Source organism: Eleutherodactylus coqui, unplaced genomic scaffold (assembly GCF_035609145.1).
Source record: "Eleutherodactylus coqui strain aEleCoq1 unplaced genomic scaffold, aEleCoq1.hap1 HAP1_SCAFFOLD_136, whole genome shotgun sequence".
NCBI classification, from domain to species: Eukaryota; Metazoa; Chordata; class Amphibia; order Anura; family Eleutherodactylidae; genus Eleutherodactylus; species Eleutherodactylus coqui.
In genome coordinates, this window is record NW_027102610.1 from 203,141 (window position 1) to 223,172 (window position 20,032).

At 41.2% G+C, this 20,032-nt stretch overlaps 1 long non-coding RNA gene across 2 annotated transcripts; it reads right to left on the reverse strand.

The window, feature by feature from the left end:
• Positions 1–4,079: 4,079 nt before the first annotated feature.
• On the reverse strand, positions 4,080–18,510 carry LOC136605436 (uncharacterized). Of its 2 annotated transcripts, XR_010789983.1 has the most exons (5): positions 18,257–18,510; positions 5,719–5,808; positions 5,578–5,643; positions 4,570–4,931; positions 4,080–4,350 (listed from the first exon to the last, which is right to left on the reverse strand). It is a non-coding gene; the product is annotated as an uncharacterized lncRNA (long non-coding RNA). The 2 variants fall into 2 exon arrangements; XR_010789982.1 differs by lacking the exon at positions 18,257–18,510 and having other exon boundaries at positions 5,719–6,210.
• Positions 18,511–20,032: the final 1,522 nt, after the last annotated feature.

Below are 20,032 nucleotides of genomic sequence, written 5' to 3' on the forward strand. Positions count from 1 at the left end.
GTTGACGTTGAAGAGTGGCTTACTAAGATTTCCCCAAAAAAAGATTCTTACAGTTATCGTTTGTGCAGCAAACATTTCTTGGAGGATTGCTATATAACAGTCGGCGACCGTAAAAAATTGAAGCCCAATGCTGTGCCAAGTATATTCCCAACAGCGTTGGAAATTGAGACCCGGTTAGCGAAGAAAGGTGAACCTTCAAGAAAACGCAGAATTGGGGAGACGCAGCAGCCAGAAAGTTCAGCCACAGAAACTTCGAGGGAAGAAACTTCGAGGGAAGAAACTTCGCGCGAAGACACTTCGCACGAAGAATCTACCCTGGTTGCACCTAGCGCGGTTCAAGAAATGACAGTCGACGTGTATCTACAAGGTGATGAAACACAGCTAGAAATTCCTATGACAGTAATCAGTGAAGGTTGTACAGTAGATGCAAAGGTAATTGTCAATTTCAAAAGACAGTTTGAGCAAAGAGAAACCGACAACGAAGCAAGCAATGCAGGGAGGGGTAAATGCAAGGCCTGTCAAGCAGCGGCAAATAAATCGCAACACAAGACACAACTCCAGTCAAGAAGCATTGGCATCCAATGCAATGAAGTAGAAGCCAGTCCACACCGGAATCCAATTTCATTTAAAATCCCACAGGGCACTCCGTGCTCTTCTACACCATTAAAAACCAATATGGGTAATACTGCCTTCCAAGAGATACCAGAAGAGAGCCCAATATCCAAAACAGCCAATGAGGCCGATAGAATCAATATGCAACCCTCAAGCTGCAATACTGCTTCTACTTTTGAGGAAAGCCTTTCAAGTGTTTTTTCTGATCAAAACGACTCGACATTCAAAGCATCGCAGGCATCGGAGAGTTCCGGTAGTGAGGATTTTGCCATTCCTTCTGATTCCAATAACCCCTTGAGCTACCCCTTTCCAGAATTTGTAACCTTAGCTCCAACAGAGATGGACCCATCCGCTGAAGAAAAGTACATAGTTTTCAAAAGCTCCTTGATGGGTTTATTTTCAATGATCCCTTGCCCTTACCGAAATCAATGCTTTCTTAAACTAACTCATGTCAAGATTTTCCCAAAGGGATCAATGGTAATTGTGAAATCTTTCTGTGAAAGAGGCTACACCTGCAACTTGTGGCGAAGCCAACCACTCATCCACAATTGCCCGGCGGGGAACATTTTACTTGCTTCCAGTGTCCTTCTTAGCGGATCTAATTTTGCAAAAGTTAGTAATATGCTACATATTCTGAAACTTCAAGGAATCTCAAAAACCACTTTCTACCGCCACCAACATCACTTATTATTCTCAGTGATAGATAATCATTGGATGCAACAGAGGGCAAATCTAATAGCAGAAATGAAATCAACACCCTTGTATTTAGCTGGCGATGGGCAATCCGATAGCCTGGGTTTTTCAGCAAAGTACACCGTTTATACTTTTTTGGAGTTGAAGAGCAAAAAAATTGTGGGCTTCACGGTGGAACAACTTGTTCCACCTGCTTCGTCAGTTTCGCTCGAAACCACTGCATTCCGGAAAACACTACTTGAATTGATCGCCGATGAATTAAACATTCAAATAGTCACAACTGATCGGCATGTCTCCATACGTAAGGTAATGCGCCAGGAATTCCCAGAAATTATGCATGAATTTGATGTCTGGCATGTGGCCAAAGCTGTCGGCAAGCAGTTGCTTGTGGCTTCCAAAAGCACACACTGCGCAACCATTTCCCCGTGGATATCGAGCCTCAAAAATCATCTGTGGTGGTGTTCGCATACCAGTCAAAAAAATCCAGAATTACTGGTAGAAAAATGGAAATCGGCAACAAATCACATTATCAACGTTCACGAGTGGGAGAACAATGCCCAATATCACCGCTGCAGTCACGCCCTTCTTGAACCAACCACCGCTTGGTTAGCCCCTAACACTACAGCACATACCAAATTCAAAACCGTGGTTCTGCAAACAAGTTTACTGAAAGACATCCGCCATCTTTCCAATTTTTGTCACACTGGCGATTTGGAGATTTTTCACGCAAGTGTATTGAAATACAGGCCCAAACGAATTCATTTTTTTTATGACGGAATGGTGGCTAGAACGCAACTTGCTGTTCTAGACCACAATTACAACGTAGGTAGGATTCAAAAGCTCAGAAAAACGCAATCAGAAGACGGGATAGAGGACCGGAAGTGTTACCGAGTGGAGTACTCAAAAGCACGGAAGCAGTGGATTTTGAAAGCTCTTTATGAGCCTAAGTCCATTGCATTTGTATTTGACATAATTCGTGAGATTGTGATGTTCGCCAAAGGTGAGATGTCCATCTCCTGGCATTCAAAATCCTCAGAATTCCCTCATAATATTGCACCTGTTGTGAAACCCAGTGAAGAGGAATTGGTTCACAAATTTCAAAGTCGATTTCCAAGGTAATCAAGAAAAAATTTTGGTGGGTATAAAAAACAAAACAAAAAACCAACACACTTTAACGAAAAATTTAGTAATATTTTTGTATCATGTGCAACCATTGTTTCATGTCTGTCTATTGTAAATAAGTGAACTACAATTTTCAACGGTTCGTCTGTCTCTTTTATCTGTGTCTCTTTATTACTTACTTTGTCTTTTGTATAGTTTACATGTGCGTTGCAATCTTATTTCCATGTGTGTATAGTGATATTTATTTAACATTTTGGTCACTTATCCTTATTTATTTCCTATGCCCTCTAGTCCCTTTTGTTAATCGCATTAACATCCCTTTTTACTCTTTGCAATCATCTGCATAAAATGTCTTTTTTGTATAGAATGTATAACTGGTACAATGTGAAATGTTGCCGGTCTTATCCCATAAATCCTATGCATTTTTCCACGGGTGTTTCTAACTAATTTTAAATTTTTTATTAATTTTTTAAATTTTGTAAAAAATTCGGTCCTTTACGGTAGAATTTTTAGTTAGGGAATTTTTAATTTTTTTAGATTGGTCTCGCAAGAGAATGAGGATCCTTGTCGTGGATTGCGGGCGTACGGTAAAATGACCAAATTAATGACACTCGTATTTAAAAGTATAGCCATAATATTTATAAAATGTTTTTGCACAAAAATTCTTAATTTGGTCATTTTATTAACCAATACCTCATTGCAAATTTTTTTTGATGTAAGTTATTGTACTAACATGACTTACAAAGTAGGTGCATGTGTTTGCGAATACATACGCACGCGCACCTTGTCCAAGTGTCCACGTGTCCACTTGTCCAAGTGTCCACTTGTCCAAGTGTACAAGCGTACATGTGTACATGGTTACGTCTGTCTGGGAGATATATATATGTATATATATAATCTCTCTCATACACACCCACGCAGACGTATGCATATATGTATGTATTACACACATACACACACACCTGTGGGTATGTTACATACATGCATACATAGACATACACGCGTATACTATATATATGTGTGTACACGCATATATACCCACACATATTTTGGTGAAGAAAACTATTTGTTCCATCACACCATCGATGTTGGGAGTGCATTGCAGCTATTACAGTACTTTCTGCTGAGACTTCAGCACTCGACAGCTCCTTGCTATAACGAAGCCTTGCCTCGCTGTGCAGGGGAAAGGTTCAGCACTGGACAGCTCCCTCCTCCCTTATAGAGACCTGCAAAGGAATACACAGGCAGGCAGGCAGAAAAACAGATAGAGGCAGACAGACAGAGAGAGAGGCAGACAGATAGATAGAGAGAGGCAGACAGATAGATAGAGAGAGGGAGACAGATAGAGAGAGGCAGATAGATAGAGAGAGGCAGACAGATAGATAGAGAGAGGCAGATAGATAGAGAGAGGCAGACAGATAGAGAGAGGCAGATAGATAGAGAGAGGCAGACAGATAGATAGAGAGAGGCAGACAGATACACAGGCATACAGATATATATGTGTGTCAAAATACATACACACACAACCCACAGTTTGTGTGTGTATATATTATACACACTAACATACGCATATGTAGTCATGTATATACATAATGATAGAACGATTAGTGATTATAGTCGAGACGTTCCAAATAAAAAAACCACACACTATATTTCACAAAAAAATGTATTAACATTTTAAAATCTGTAAAGCCTGAATACAAAATTGCACAAATTAAAACATCCTACAAGTTCAACTGGAAATCCAAATTGCTTTCAGTCGGGTCCATGTAGAACTGGAAACCAGTGTAATTTCCTTGCGGATCAGGGTAAGCTGTCCGTATTGATTTAATCACACACGCTGGTATGGGGATTCTATTGTTTTTCCCCGAGAATCCATGTATCCACGCTGTAAAAGAGCGATATGCGCCCACACGCATAACCCTAAGAAAAAACGAAAGGAAATATATTAATATTTCTAAACTTATTAAAAAAATTTTAATAGTCTACATGAAAACAAAAAAAAAAGACGCATTGATATCTTATGTTTTTCCATGTTGCCTTTTTCACTAACCTTTTTTCCTTTTCAAATAAATTTTTTCCTTTGTTAAAAATTATACTTGCATTGTCTTGTGTGTTGTACAATAAAATTGTAATAAATACCTATTGTTTGTGGTGTCGTACTGTCTCCGGGTGACCAGTGCAGATAGTCTTATCGCGTGTTCTATGTTTTCGCGCACAAGCGCATACTGAGCAAATAACGGATGTTGTGTAACACATACGCAAGCTTCTGGTAACATCTGTAGGACTACTTTGTGTTCTCGACAACAGACACACTCCGCCACTGTGGGCATGCAAATGCACTGCCCACAGTGACACCACTCTTTGTTGGCAAGCCTGCCATGGGGATCTTCAGTGGATCCTGAAGCACCCGCTTCTGGTGCACCCTGCGGATCGTTTTGAAAACACTGGAGACTGCTTATGTCCGCCTGAGCATATAGCGAGTCTGCCAGTTGTTGTTGAACCTAAGAAGGGATTAATATGAAGAATACTGTATTTAATGTTTTAGGAAAAAAGGAAGGGGTACATTTTTAATTGTATGGTGTTGCTGAAAGCGGCATGATCATCCTTATTAGGCAGGGCACAGATTCCTGTATGTATATGTGCATACATACACAGACGTACGTACGAGTTTGTATGTATATACACAGATGTACGTACGTGTTTGTATGTATATACTGACTTACGGGTGTGTATGCATTAACACGTACACGCGTGTGTCTGTGTGTATATATATATATATATATTAAATATAATGTGTGTGTACACACGTAATTAAGTGTGACTGTATATACACATACACTCGTTCCTACGTGTGACTGTATATACACATACACTCGTTCCTACGTGTGACTGTATATACACATACACTCGTTCCTACGTGTGTATGTATATACAGATACACACGTACGTTCGTGTGTATATACATACACACGCGCATGTATGTGTGTATATACACACGAAATAATGTATGTGTGTATATATACACGTGTGTGTATGTATATACACACACGAAATAATGTATTGAAATAATAAATTGTACAGGACTGATGCATAGTTGCGGTTTCAAACAATAAACAAAAAAAATTTTATACATATTTCAACACATACCGCCGAATAATGCCGAGTTTCGGGGAAATCCTCATCATTTTCCTCGCTATCAGATTAAAAGTCCTGCTAAAAAAAAAAAAAATGTATTCTGTTTATTACCATTGGTTTGCTGCAACCTTTCTATTTTCAGCAAAAACTTACCTCTCCAAAAGAATCGGATGAATAATCAAGCTCCTCAAATTCAAGATCTTCCTGGTACATGTTTGTTCTTGAATTGGACTACAAAAAAAACTTTAAAAAAAAACAAAAAAACACCAAGTTAGTGGCACTTCAATAACAGTTATGGAAGCAGCAGCATTTTCTAATAACAATCTTTTAAAGGTCCATGGCAGGCATAATTTAGGCAAATTTTAGATTGATTACTGGGCGATTGTGGACAGATTGTTGATAGCTAGCATTATCCGCAGTCTGTAGGCAGATAGCATGCATATTGTATGTAGAATGCAGGTTAATAGTGTCGATTGAAGGCAGTGTTTGTGTGTAGATTGCATGCAGATGCTATGTCTATTCCATGCAAATTTTCCGAAGATTGCATGATAATTGTATGAATGAATTGTGCGGAATGTATGCTGATTCAAAGCAGTTTGCAGTCACATGCACATTGCAGCACATGGCAGGCACATGGAAGCACACGGCAGGCACACAAAAAAAAAAAAGGCAGGCACATGGAAGCATACGGCAGGCACAAAAAAAAGCAGCAAACGGAAGCACACGGCAGGCACATGGAAGCACACGGCAGGCAAATGGAAGCACACGGCAGGCCCCCCAAAAAAAAGAAGCACACGGCAGGCACCAAAAAAAAAACAGCACACGGCAGGCACAAAAAAGAAAAAAAAAAAAAGGACATGGCAGGCACACGGAAGCACACGGCAGGCACAGAAAAAAAAGCAGCACATGGCAGGCACACAGAAGCACACGGCAGGCACATGTTAGAACCCGGCAGGCACATGGAAGCACACAGCAGGCACAAAAAAAAAAAAGGGAAGCACACGGCAGGCAAAAAACAAAATAAAACAAAAAAACACATGGAAGGCACACAGCAGGTATATGGAAGCACACGGCAGGCACAAAAAAAACGAGAACACGCCAGGCACATAGAAGCACACGGCAGGCACCAAAAAAAAAAATAAATACCCCTGGCAGGCACACGGCAGGCACATAAAAGCACACGGCAAGCACAAAAAAATAAAATTAAATACACTGCAGGCACATGAAAGCACACGGCAGGCACAAAAATAAAGAAAAGAAAAAAAAAGCCGGCACAAAAAAAAAGAAAAAAAAAATACACGGCAGGCACATGAAAGCACACGGTAGGCACAAAAAAAAAAAAAATAAGCACATGGCAGGCGAATGGAAGCAGGCGGCATGCACAATAAACACTGCAGTCGCGATAGCAGCACACAGCAGGAAAAAAAAAACGCAGCACATGGCAGGCACTGTAAAAATGTAAGACACATTACTATACAGGGCATGCACAATACATTTTTCATGCACAGACTCACTGCATAAGGCAATGATCCTGTGCTAATAAAAGCATGAAAGAGTACCGCGGAAAGGTGCACTTACCTGCGCTTCTGTGTGGTCAAGAGATGGGAGAAACAGCTGTTTGCTGTTTTCTCCGGTAGACTCCACCTCCCGCTGTGACGCTTTCTGCCGACCAGCCAATGTGGCGGCTGGAGCGGCGTTTCATTCATTTGCAAGTGCACGCCTCCACCGATGACGTCAGTCACCTGCTCACGTGACCGGCGTCTCGGGAGCGCGCATGAAGGCCTCCAGGAAGAGCGAGCATTGCACCGTGGAACGCACCCAGGGACAACGCAGGCGCCATCTTACATGGAGAAGTTTAAAAGTTATTATTTCTGCTAAACTGTAAGTAGGATGCGGTTTATAACCGCTCAAAAGGGCTGCTTTATGACGGGGGGTGACAGGGGGAATGGGCTAATAATATAAAATTTTGCGTTTTGCCTCGGACAACCCCTTTAAAACAAATTAAATTTCAGAAAAGCTTTGGGAGCTCAAGATGAATGTTTATGCGAAATCCAAGAAGCTGTTGTACAAACAGGTAAACTAAACATAATAATTCAAACTAATTGACTTTGAAGTTAATTTTTGTTTATTTAGCATCTATGAAAATATACCTACTTATCTTAACTCTAAGCTGCTCCATTACTTTACTGGGAATATAAAGTTTTGTGCTTAGCTTAAAGCCATATATAAAAGTTCTTCTAAATGTATATAGTATGATCATTTTCCTTAGGACTCTAAAATGTGGCAAAAAATGCCATTCTCACACCGTTATCCTACCAGCTGCAGGGTGTATTTTTTAGTGCTGTGCCACAGCTGCTGCAGAACATCAAAATATACACTATCAAAATAATTTTCAGACATGAATGTCTCTTTACTTCTAAGGCCGGAATCACACAGGCGAGAAACTTGCGCCAGTTTTCTGCGATGCAAGAGCCCGGAAAATGACACAACTATGAAATGTATTTTTTTCAATGTGTTTATTCCCATGTGCGACTTTTCTCTTTATGTGATCCTGCGAGAATTAAAAACCGCAGCATGTCCTGTCTTGTTTCAGAATGGTATGTCTTCTTGCCCATGTGTTCCTAAGGACCCTCTGTATTCTCGCATTGCCTTGTGTTGTCTTGCAATGTTTCTGTGATGCATTTTCATGCGTATTGCTATGGGAATATATGCAAATTTAAGCGGACGTGCTCATCAGCTTCTTAGCAGTGTGGAGGCCTGTTTGGAGCAGCGTGGAGGCAGGAGTTGTTGGCAACTTTCAAAAACACGACATACATTTATATAGACGAGGAGCACTTGATCTATCTGGTGCAGGGGCACCCCATCCTGTGGTACATCAGGAGAGTGGAGTACCATATCAGGAGCCGGAGGGACTTGGTGTAGGAGGAAGTTGCAGAGCTTCTTTTAGGGAAGCAGTGGGAGTCCCCACACTCCCTCCACAATACTGATGCCAGCCATAAGCCCCGTTCCCTGCAAATGATGCAACAGGATACCCGCCTGTATCACATCTTGTATCCAAGCTAAAGGCAGCCCAATAGGTTACTAGAGCCTCCATGCCCCCCTGTATCACAATTTGCATCCAAGCTAGAGGCAGCCCAACAGAGTACTAGAGCCTCAATGCTCCCGTATTACATCTTGTATTCAAGCTAGAGGTGGTACAACAGGGTACTAGAGCCTCCATGCCCACCCATATCCCATCTTGCATCCAGGCTAGAGGCGGTACAACAGGGTACTAGAGCCTCCATGCCTGCCCATATCACATCTTTTATCTAAGCAGGAGATGGTACAACGGGGTACTAGTGCCTCCATAGCCACCCATATCATATCTTGCATCCAAGCTAGAGGTGGTACAACAGGGTACTAGAGCCTTCATGCATGCTGTACCACATCTTGCATCCAAGCTAGAGGCCGTACAACAGGATACTAGAGCCTCTATGCCCACCGTTATCACATCTTGTATGCAAGCTAGAGGCAGTACAACAGGGTATTAGAGCCTCCATGCTGCCCTTATCACATCTTGTATGTAAGCTAGAGGTAGTACAGCAGACTACTAGAGCCTCCATGAGAAGGAAATATATATATCCTTGTAGGTAGATAAGAGAAAACAATGGAATATATACATTTATATAGATATAGTTATGTGCCTTTCTTTTTATATGTATACTAACTTTATTCTCATATGTACTAACTCTATGAAAAACTTAATACTTCGCCTTACATCAGATATGCCAAGATGCTTTGCAAGGCAAACAGAGAAAGAATGTCCAAAGAAACTGGATGAAGGTTAAAGTGAAGGAGAGAAGAGATATGGAGAATGCATGCTTAGCTGCTTTTTTAGAATTGAGTGGGTGATTCTTTGCACTGGAGTTAATTGAATATGTGATTTTCTGCACATAAGCCAGAGGCGCCATATCAAGATAACGACTGTTCAACTATGCATCTGAACTTTCACTATCTCAGGCCGGAAATCCGGACTTTCCATATATGGTTATACGGTGGAGTTGAGCCAATGAGCTCATCACCCATTTCTAGTTATGAGACCAAAGGGTATAAGATCCCATGTAATCTGTAATAAAGCGCGCGGCGCAGTCATGTCCCCGTGTGAGGAACTATACCAGACTTCCGTGTGTGGTGTTTTCTTCCTTACCGCCGGCAGCGGGGCAAGTGGGGTGGGCCTGATTGGTGCTGTACTTAGAATTTCTCTGACAAATGGTGCCGAAACCCGGGACGACAAAACCGGAGCCGTGCAGCCCTGTCCACCCGGATCCACGCCACGGGGAAGCCGTCCTGCTGCAAACCGAGCCTGATCAACTCACAGAACTCCAGGTAAGACCAGCATATATTTATGTTGTGTTTTACACTGCGAGTCTTGCAGCAGGAGGGACTATCTGTGTTTTGTGACCGGACGGGTTGGGTTAAGAGTTCTACACGGTAACTCGTGTGGGCTTCGGGTTTGCCGTCATGGACCACTGACCGTGATATGTGCACCAATCGCTCACCCAGAAACTAGTCTGTAGTCTATTTGTACTTTGAAGTCCATAGTGTTTTAACAATAGTGGAGATTGTTGTATCTGCAGAATTTTTTTTCCTCTTACTTTTCATTTTGTCTCATAGTAGAAGGGACCCTCGGTTTTAGTTTAGTTAGTTAATGGTTTAGCAGAGGAGGAGATGCACTCTATGAGATAGGTCTCATAGAAGAAGGGACCCTCGATTTTAGTTTAGTTAGTTAATGGTTTAGCTGAGGAGGAGATGCACTCTATGAGATAGGTCTCATAGAAAAAGGGACTCTCGGTTGTTTTGCCTTATATATGGGGCTAACGATTTGATTTCAGAGAGATGCATTCTGTGAGGCTGGTTCCATAGGAGAAAGGACCCTCGGTTGTTTTGCCGGTATATAAGGGGCTGACAATTTGGAATTAAGAGGGATGCACTCTATGGAGCGTGTTATTATTATTGTTGTTGTTCTAATATGCGTAAGATCTTATTAAAGAAGACAGAGCCCTTTATGGGCCGCCGCCGTGCGGATCAATTGGTGGAGGAGAGACAGGAGTTCCAATGTGTAAAATGTAAGAAAACTTATGAAAATGTGTAACAAGGACCCGCACGGTAGATTACAGCATGGTGTCTGGGAGGAGGTCTTTAGGACCAAGAAGCGTGCCTTGAAAGACCAAGGTTTGCTAGAAAGTGCTGGAGTGAGGAGGAGAGAGAGACAGTCAGAGAAAGTTAAGTATGTACACATTATTTGTTTAGTAAAGTATCCGTAAGTGAAATGTTGGAAAGTACAGTAAGTGATCAAGAGGGTGTCGGGAGAGTGTCTATTGAAGGTTACATTGGCAGTTAGGTAGGGAGAGAAATATGGGGAACAAGCAAAGTCGAGAAGAAGGTTACAATGCATGTGATTTGTTGGCAAAGAGAGAGGAAAAGGTGTATAATATGTATAATCCATACTGGATGGATATATATATGTGTATATATGTATATACTGTATGTGCAAATGGTTAACTGAGCTTGCTTTTAGATGAGAAAGATTGTTTACATGAAGCTGCAGAGCTTGTGTTTAGTTTTCAAGGTCAAGCGATAACAAAGTAGAGAGAATGAAATAATGACCCTGGAAAATATCTTTGCTTGCTTAAATGGAATGAAAGCTTATAATGAATTTAATTAATTATACTGTCTTACAAGGCAGGAAATATAGCAATTTCTAAGGTATATTCTTACTTATACAGGGGTTGAAAATGCAAAACAACTCAGTCAGTGAATGCATATTCGGAGAGATAACAGTTGGTTTTACAAAGGTGGGGGCTTTCAGATTTCACTCCAAACTCAGGGTCACAGAAACTAAAATACTTTCGCGTTTAATATAGCATATAATAGCTTCAGTAAATAAGAAAGAGAGAATGTCTCAGTCACTCAGCAAACTTTTTTCACATAATTTGTCAAAGATAGCGCTCATTCACAATCTCATCTCAATAGAATCATGTACTTTATAACATTATAGCACTCACCTCAATGTTTTTCAACTGATGTATGTTTGTTTGTCAAACTTTTTTTTGTCTGTGCGTCTGTGTGTACTGGGACACCTTCAATAGGGGGTGACGGAGCAGACTTGAGCGCATGGATGGATGAAAGTTAATGCCCAGTGCTCAGGCTGTGATGAATGTGGGATGTGTGATGCAGATATTGACTAGGGATGGAGGTCCCCCCCAAGCATGGGACTTTACTTGGTTGTGATGTGGATGCTTGGACGGTTAAGCTGAAATGAAGGTGTGAAAAAAAAAGACGCAAGCGATCAATATCGAAGGGGTGGAGCTAGATGATGTAAAGGACGTAATGTTTCATCCCTCTTGTCCACAAGGGAGGGGGTGAGGATCTTGAGCAGCTAGTAAAAGTTTTTTTGTTTTTTTTTCTCTCTCTCAAATTTGATAAGACATTGCAGGCAGGATCAGATTAATAATGAATTTGCTTAAAGGATATCACATTTCCAATATTAATAGATGTTTGTAGATTATTCTGCCCCGATGTAACTCATGTCTCTGTTATTGGTGCTAACATCTTACAGGCCTTATCTGCATCCATCAAATCTTTTTACAATGTGATACTACCTTGAACTCGGCTACTCTTCTTACAATTGAGTATCCTGGTTCAAAGGGGGGGGGGAGGAGAAGGCATAGGTGATCTAGGTATTGCAAATCAGCCATTTTTAAATTTTTTGCAACAAGATTCTGATCTTTTTGAAATAGAATATCAGCCTGATTGTCTAGCATTGATGCAACAAGAAAATTTAAGTTTTAAAAAGTTACTGAAAGCCCTTGTTAACAATGCATATTTTGAGTTGTTTTTTATAGATGGTACCAGGGTGATTGACGACTCCACACTGGATATGTAGTGGTCACACAACAAGATGTCCTAAAAGCAGAATGCTCCGCATGTCGCAGTACAAGAAGCGGAACTAAAAAGGCCATCACTGAGGCGAGTAGAGTGGCCACAGGTAAGACGGCAACCTTTTACACTGACTCCCGGTATGCATTTGGCATAGCTCATGATTACGGCCCAACAGGGAAGGCCAGACAGTTTTTTACCTCAGCAGGACAGCCAATTAAAAATGATGCAGCGGTCTCACGGAGGCCCTACTTCTACCCGACAAAGTGGAAAGCTCACATCAATTCCTACACCGGAGAAGCAAGAGGCAACACCATCACAGACCACACAGCAAAAGTAGCGGCCCTCAAGCCGTGGAAGAAAAGAAGAAAAGAAGAATTTAACAATAACTTTGACTAAACCTTGGACTTTGATATGATCTTGGACTTTGATATGAATTTGGACTTTGATACAAACTTTGAACTTTGATATGCTAAAGACTTTACAGTTACAAGCCAGCAAGGAAGAAAAGGAAAAATGGAATAAAAAGGGACGGCATATGGTGAACAGTCAACAGCACTTGCCTACCACGGTCCCTGTGCCCCATGATGGCCCAGCTGACGCACGGAAAGACGCACCTCTATGTCAAAGCATGAACGAGGACGGGTGGCTCCTTGGTTTTCTGTAGCTGCTGCATCATTTGTCCAATTTTGCATGATCTTTGCCGTAAGCAACAGGGCAGAAGTAAATTTGCCACATAACACTTGCCTAGACCACTCTACCCATTTCAGGGATTGCAAATTGGCTACACTCAGCTCCCACTTGTTGGGAAGCATGAATATGTGCTTGTTGTTGTTGTTGATGTTTTTCAGGTTGGAGACCTACTCTGTTGCCAAAGTAAATAAGCAGGTAACCGCAATGAAGCTCATGAATGAGGTAATCCGCAGATACGGGGTACCGGAAGTGATTGAGTCAAACAAAGGTACACACTTCACAGGTGAAATAATGCAACACATCATGTCTGTTTTGGGTATATTCCAGGCTTTTCACACACCCTACCATCCACGGAGTAGTGGGAAAGTAGATACAAAAGGCAATGAAGAAAACGGGCAAATCTTGAATTGAGTGTCTCCCATTGGTTTTTCTTTTTCTTAGGAGGGTACATGCCACAGTATCAGAGTTTGGGGAATGATTTTCTTGTTAATTTTGTCATAGGTCTCTCCAAGGAATTGTCAATAATGCATTCTGCAGTCTCTGCTTTTCTCCCAGGTCCTACAGATGAGTGTCACAATCTGAACCCAGGTGACAGGGTCTATGTAAAAAGTTTGAGAGAGAAACCCTGTTTAAAGGTCCTTACCAGATGTTGCTTACCACCCCAACTGCAGTCAAGCTCGAAGGAAAGCCCACTTGGATCCACACTTCGCACTGAAAAAACTCATGATCCTGCATATCCTTTACATGCTATAATGTGGTACAATTCCTCTAACACACACCTTTGACTACTGTACACTAGCCCCCTGTTTCAGAACAAATTAATACAATCAAATGTGCAATATGAAGAGTACACTGAGGGTAAGAATCCAATACCGCATCGTGCTAAGAGAGATGTTGACACTCAAGGTGGTAACTTTGATCCACATGTATACATAGATGTAATAGGAGTGCCAAGGGGGGTGCGGGATGAATTTAATTCTTGAGATCAGATTAAAGCAGGTTTTGAGTCCTTATTTGCTATTGTCACTGTTAATAATAATGTAGATTGGATGAATTATATCTATTACAATCGGCAGAGATTTGTAAACTACACCAGAGATGCTTTACAAGGGTTAGCTGACCAGTTAGGGCCCACTGCATCCATGGCCCTAGAGTGGCCCTGGATATGATTTTAGCAGAAAGAGGTTGGGTATGCAACTTTCTGTATGTGTATTATCCCTTTGATCAAAAAGAGTGTGAGTAAGGGACTGGACAATATGACACCAAAATTTCCCTTGTTTGAAAAAGATGAAGAGCCAGTTCCGATAATGCCAACCACGTAAGTTACCAGAAGAATGGAGAAATGTACTAGTACTTCGCCTGCCCCGATCTCCTAAGATGAACTGTCAGTGGACTTCCCATTTGCCTAGGGATAGTGCAGAAGACCTTAGCTTCCGGCGAGGGGACACCCTGTGGGGTGTTAACTTGTACAGATAGAGGGTATGGATGCCCGGAAATAAGCCCAGGGAATCCATGGCCTCCTTCTGAGGTGAGGTAGGGATCCCCCCTCCTAGGAGTAGGGACTTACGGGCAGTGAAGAAACCCTGACACAAGGGAGAGGCGACCGAGGAAGAGTGCAAGGTCTGGTGCTTGATCTCCGTATTAAGTTTTTAGGGGGGTTTGAGAAGGAAATATATATATCCTTGTAGGTAGAAAAGAAAACACTGGAATATATACATTTATATAGATATAGTTATGTGCCTTTCTTTTTATATGTATACTAACTTTATTCTCATATGTACTAACTCTATGAAAAACAATACTTCGCCTTACATCAGATATGACAAGATGCTTTGCAAGGCAAACAGAGAAAGAATGTCCAAAGAAACTGGATGAAGGTTAAAGTGAAGGAGAGAAGAGATATGGAGAATGCATGCTTAGCTGCTTTCTTAGAATTGAGTGGGTGATTCTTTGCACTGGAGTTAATTGAATACGTGATTTTCTGTACATAAGCCAGAGGCGCCATATCAAGATAACGACTGTTCAATTATGCATCTGAACTTTCACTATCTCAGGCCGGAAATCCGGACTTTCCATATATGGTTATACGGTGGAGTTGAGCCAATGAGCTCATCACCCATTTCTAGTTATGAGACCAAAGGGTATGAGATCCCATGTAATCTGTAATAAAGCGCGCGGCGCAGTCATGTCCCCGTGTGAGGAACTATACCAGACTTCCGTGTGTGGTGTTTTCTTCTTTACCGCCGGCAGCGGGGCAAGTGGGGTGGGCCTGATTGGTGCTGTACTTAGAATTTCTCTGACATCCATAGCCACCTGTATCATATCTTGCATCCAAGCTAGAGGTAGTACAACAGCGTACTTGAACCTTCATGCATCTCTTATCACATCTTGCATTCAAGCTAGAGGCAGCCCAACAGGGTATTAGACGTCTATGCCCACCCTTATGACATCTTGTATGCAAGCAAAAGGCGGTACAACAGGGTACTAGAGCCTCCATGCTCCCCCTTATCAAATCTTGTATGCAAGATAGAGACGATACAGCAGGGTACTAGTGCCTCCTTTCAAGGGGTCAGTTTTTCACAATTAATTATCCTTTTGCACTGATATTGTAATCACTTACTTGTATCAAATATCAGAGAGAAAGTTTCATTCCATTCCAACAACTTCTCTTATGGGAGAGATTGTTTTTTGACAATGAGTGTACATGGCGGATTCTAAATCTGTATGTGGGTTTTGAGAGCAGAATTCAACCTTTAAGACCTAAGGCAAACTGCACCAAAATCCATGGCAAAATTCTTACCATTTTGGTTTTTCATTAAACTAAGCTTTTTATGAAGGGGTAGAAGAAGAACATCTTTTGGGTCCACAAGAGGCTCAGCAACGACATTTTTCTCGGCAGAGTCAAGATTTATTGCAGGCCAGTCCGCTTGAATGTAATTTGATTTCCTATCCCTACTCCAAGTGCTGCAGACCTCTTTTCAAATATTTTCCTATCCCTACTGTCCCACATACATAAAAAGCAACAGTATTTAGTGTACCCCAGTTGCATTCCTAAGAGTACAACCATGACTTTTAGATTTTCCTCTTGTGTTCAGCATATTTAATTGAGTCGAGGAGGGCTGTCATGTTTGCATAAAAGTCTCCTTCACGTGAACTGCATGACCAACAGGAAAAGAAGGAAGACGGTTGCTGTTGTGAAGTAATACAGCTTTCAAACTAAGCTTGGAGGAGTCTATGAATAGCCTCCATTTAGTTGGATCATGGTTCAGATTCAAACATTTTATCCAGCCATTAACGTCGCAGCAAGCAACCAGATTGGTTTTATTCCGAAAAAAAGAAGCAGATCCCCCTGACGTTGGAGAAGACTCCATTGCTGTAGTCTTGACCCTAGAAGTTACGCCTTCTCCTTTGACAAGTCAAGCTTTCGAATGAGATCACTCAATTCCGCGTGACTCAGTCTGTGCCATGTATCATCTTTTACCTCAAAGTCAGGGTCATGGGATGTGGAAGGCTTGTTGAGTTCTTCTTTTTCCACACTTTCTTCAGTTTCTACTTTAAACTCATAATGTTGGGGTGGAATAGGAACTGGTCAACTATCTGAATGTGGAATAGCAGATGGAAGATTTGGGTATTGAACTGTTCCTGTTTTCTTCATTGACAATCCTTCCTTTATAGGCTGAGTCAAGCAGAAATAGCAGTCATCTGTATGGTTTGTAGGCTACTGCCAAACCATAGGCACGGCAAAAGCCATAGATAATTTTTTATTTTTCAGCCAATCTCGTAGTTTAACTGAGCAAGAGTTGAAACATATATGTGGAGCCCATGACTTATCCTGGTCCCCTACATTCATACCAAAATAATGCTGATAGGCAGTCTTTATAAGATTGCGTTTCTGAGACGAAAATGTAATTTCACCACAAATGTAACAAAAATTCTTCACTAAATTTACACATTTTTGTGGCATTTTGATATAGAAAATGTTACACTTCAAAGGCACTCCAAAACCAGAAATTCTGAGAAAAGGTAAAGCAAAAACAATATGAAACTCAGTCATAGCAACACTTATTATGTTTATAACCTACAAACATATGGAGAACGTTGTGTTATGTCAGATGAGAGGTGTGAGAACTACCCCCACCCCAAAAAAACCTCCAACAAAATAAGAATGTAAACTCTAAGAAATGATATGTCACTGTATCTCCAAAGCAAGAGCTAATCGGTCATTTTTATGTTGATTTTTGAATTCAGCAGATGAAAATACATAAGAATACGCTAATTTTGAGCCCGAAACAAAATCATCATTGGGCAGTGTAATCAATGTTAAATTTGTACGGCTTCTAAATGGTTAAAAAAACGAAAGCTTTTCAACTCTGCATCCAAAATAAGGTAAACGGATGGAAATATATATCCTAGCAAAAATGTGTACAGTATGTTTGTACATATTTATTATATTACAATTGAAAATGTGAAAAAATGAGAATTTAAAAAAAAATTGCCCAATTTTGGCGCTTTTAATAAATATACACAAATATTATTGGACTTCTGACCTAGTTGGGATAATTTGCACTCACAATGCCTAGGCCTGTGTTCCTTCCAGATTCCGTGGGGTCTGCTCTGACTCGTACTTTCGCTGCTGCAGGGAGGAAAAAGTCTCTCTGACGGCTGGGTCCACCATCTTTGTATCACTATCTCCCTGGCTTGTGATTGGCTCAGACTGGCTGGTCTGAGACTCAGCTTTCCCTCTTGTGTCCGATCTCTCCTACCACATCTTCTCTTCTCTGTCTCTCTCCCTACATTAAACTCTGCCCCCCAATCAATCCTAACCCAGACAGAAACCGCTCACAACACACAGAGCAGGTTAGGGTGACAGGGGTGCAAGAACATACAAGTTGGTTGGGACAACAATGACACAGACATACACACATACACATTCCACATGAGATAGCCAAACAAGAGCTGTGGGGGCCCCAACCTCAGGCAACTACAGTTGTTTGTCTATAATTGTCCTGTATATAACAACCAGTCCACATTTTTTACTAATTAATGTAGAAAAAGAGTTAATTACAAAGGGTTCACTTACTTTTTCTTGTAGCTATATGATATTAAAATCCCTTTTAATTCAGAATTGATCAGGAACTGTCAATCAACACCAGTGCACTGAAACTGCAAATATTAACCCCTTCAGCATTTGTATTTGTTGATGCACCATGCAGCTACAATGTATATATACATCCTCTACTTTAGCGGCACATCTTATCGTGTAGCTTTCTGCCAGTAGGTTAGCTCTTGCTAATAAACAGTGAGGAATGTAGTGGTCAAAATGAGTCAAATTACCAGCTAGCGACAGGCGAAACCAGAAAATTGAAATGGGGATCTTTGTTCTCAGGTCTTCTATTGATGATAGGCATGGGTGGACTGGCCAGTGAACTCACCAGGAAAATTCCCAGTGGGTCGATTGGGTCCTGGGGCCGGTGCTGGGGGTGACAATTTTTTTTTAATTTGACTGCAGAAGTGACATAAAATAAAAAAAACACATTTACTCACCTGGGTCTGTCTTCTCGGCTCATGGGCTCTGAAGTTCACTCAGCATTGGTTTTGCACTGATTTTCACATTACACGGTCACGTGGTTGCTACAATCAGTCTCCAGCCTCACCAATGCTAGGGACTGGCACTAGACGTAGCGATTACATGACCATGAAACCCAGGTGAGTGTATGTGGCTTTTAATTTTAATGCATACAATAGGGGGCAAAGGGGATATTATTATTATGATCAGGAGGAGTATTCTTATTACCAAAAGAAGGACAAGTGAGGCATTATTTTTATTACTAGAAGGTGGCCATGAGGGGCATTATTATTACTGAACGGGGACAGTAGGGGCATTGTTACTTAAAGGAGCCCGTATAGGATTTTATTACTTAGTGAGAGTATAAAAGAAGGCACTTTTACTTTGTATGGGGCACTAAAAGTGGTACTTACTCTGTGGTGCCTACAGAGAGCACAAAAAGGGAATACTCTTATGCTTTATTACTATCTGGGCCACTCTGGATAGGAAGATTATGTAGAAGTATGCAAAACAAAGGCAGGTGGCTAGAAAATTGAGGAGTCACAGATGTCTATGTGTCAAATTCTGCAGACACAGGTTGTGACTGGGAGAAGTCATGATCGCAGTCTGGGCCATATGGATAAAAGGGAAGGGGTATTGGTATTCTTTAAAACCCTTTACTTTCCTAGCACATAGCCAGGTCGCTTTCTCAATTATAACACATTTAATCAATTGATCTTTTTTTAATCATAAGACCTTATCATTATACCATTATTACAACTATTAACCCTTTCCAATCCAATTTGTATCCTGGTTTTCCTAGGGGACTTACTCTTTTTCTGCTGTTATACAATGGCGCTATCTGTTGGCTAAAGCAAGTACTGCATGAGGTGACACGTTGGATAGGCTCCGACAGCAGAGAGGCTGGCAATATACAGTAAGAGAACCCCGATGGACGTCTTCTAACATCGGAGCTGTACAGCCTTAAATCATAATGTCTTCAGACATCAGACAGTGGATTGGAAAGGGTTAAGACATTGCAAAGGCTGGTCATGTTAGTAGCCTAGCTGTAATAAAACAGCAGAATGCTGCTACTATAATGCATCATTATCACTTATCTATGTAGGAAAAAAACTGCTGAAAATTTGCACCATTTGCAAGAATTTTGACCATGACATGAAACCGCAATTATGTTTCTTTCTGTTTCTCCTAATTCATGTGGATTGTACACTATAACCATAATGGTGGAGTAAATTGTATATTCAGTTGTATCTGTGAGTGGTCAAAACTAATCCTAAAGCCTTATGTCCA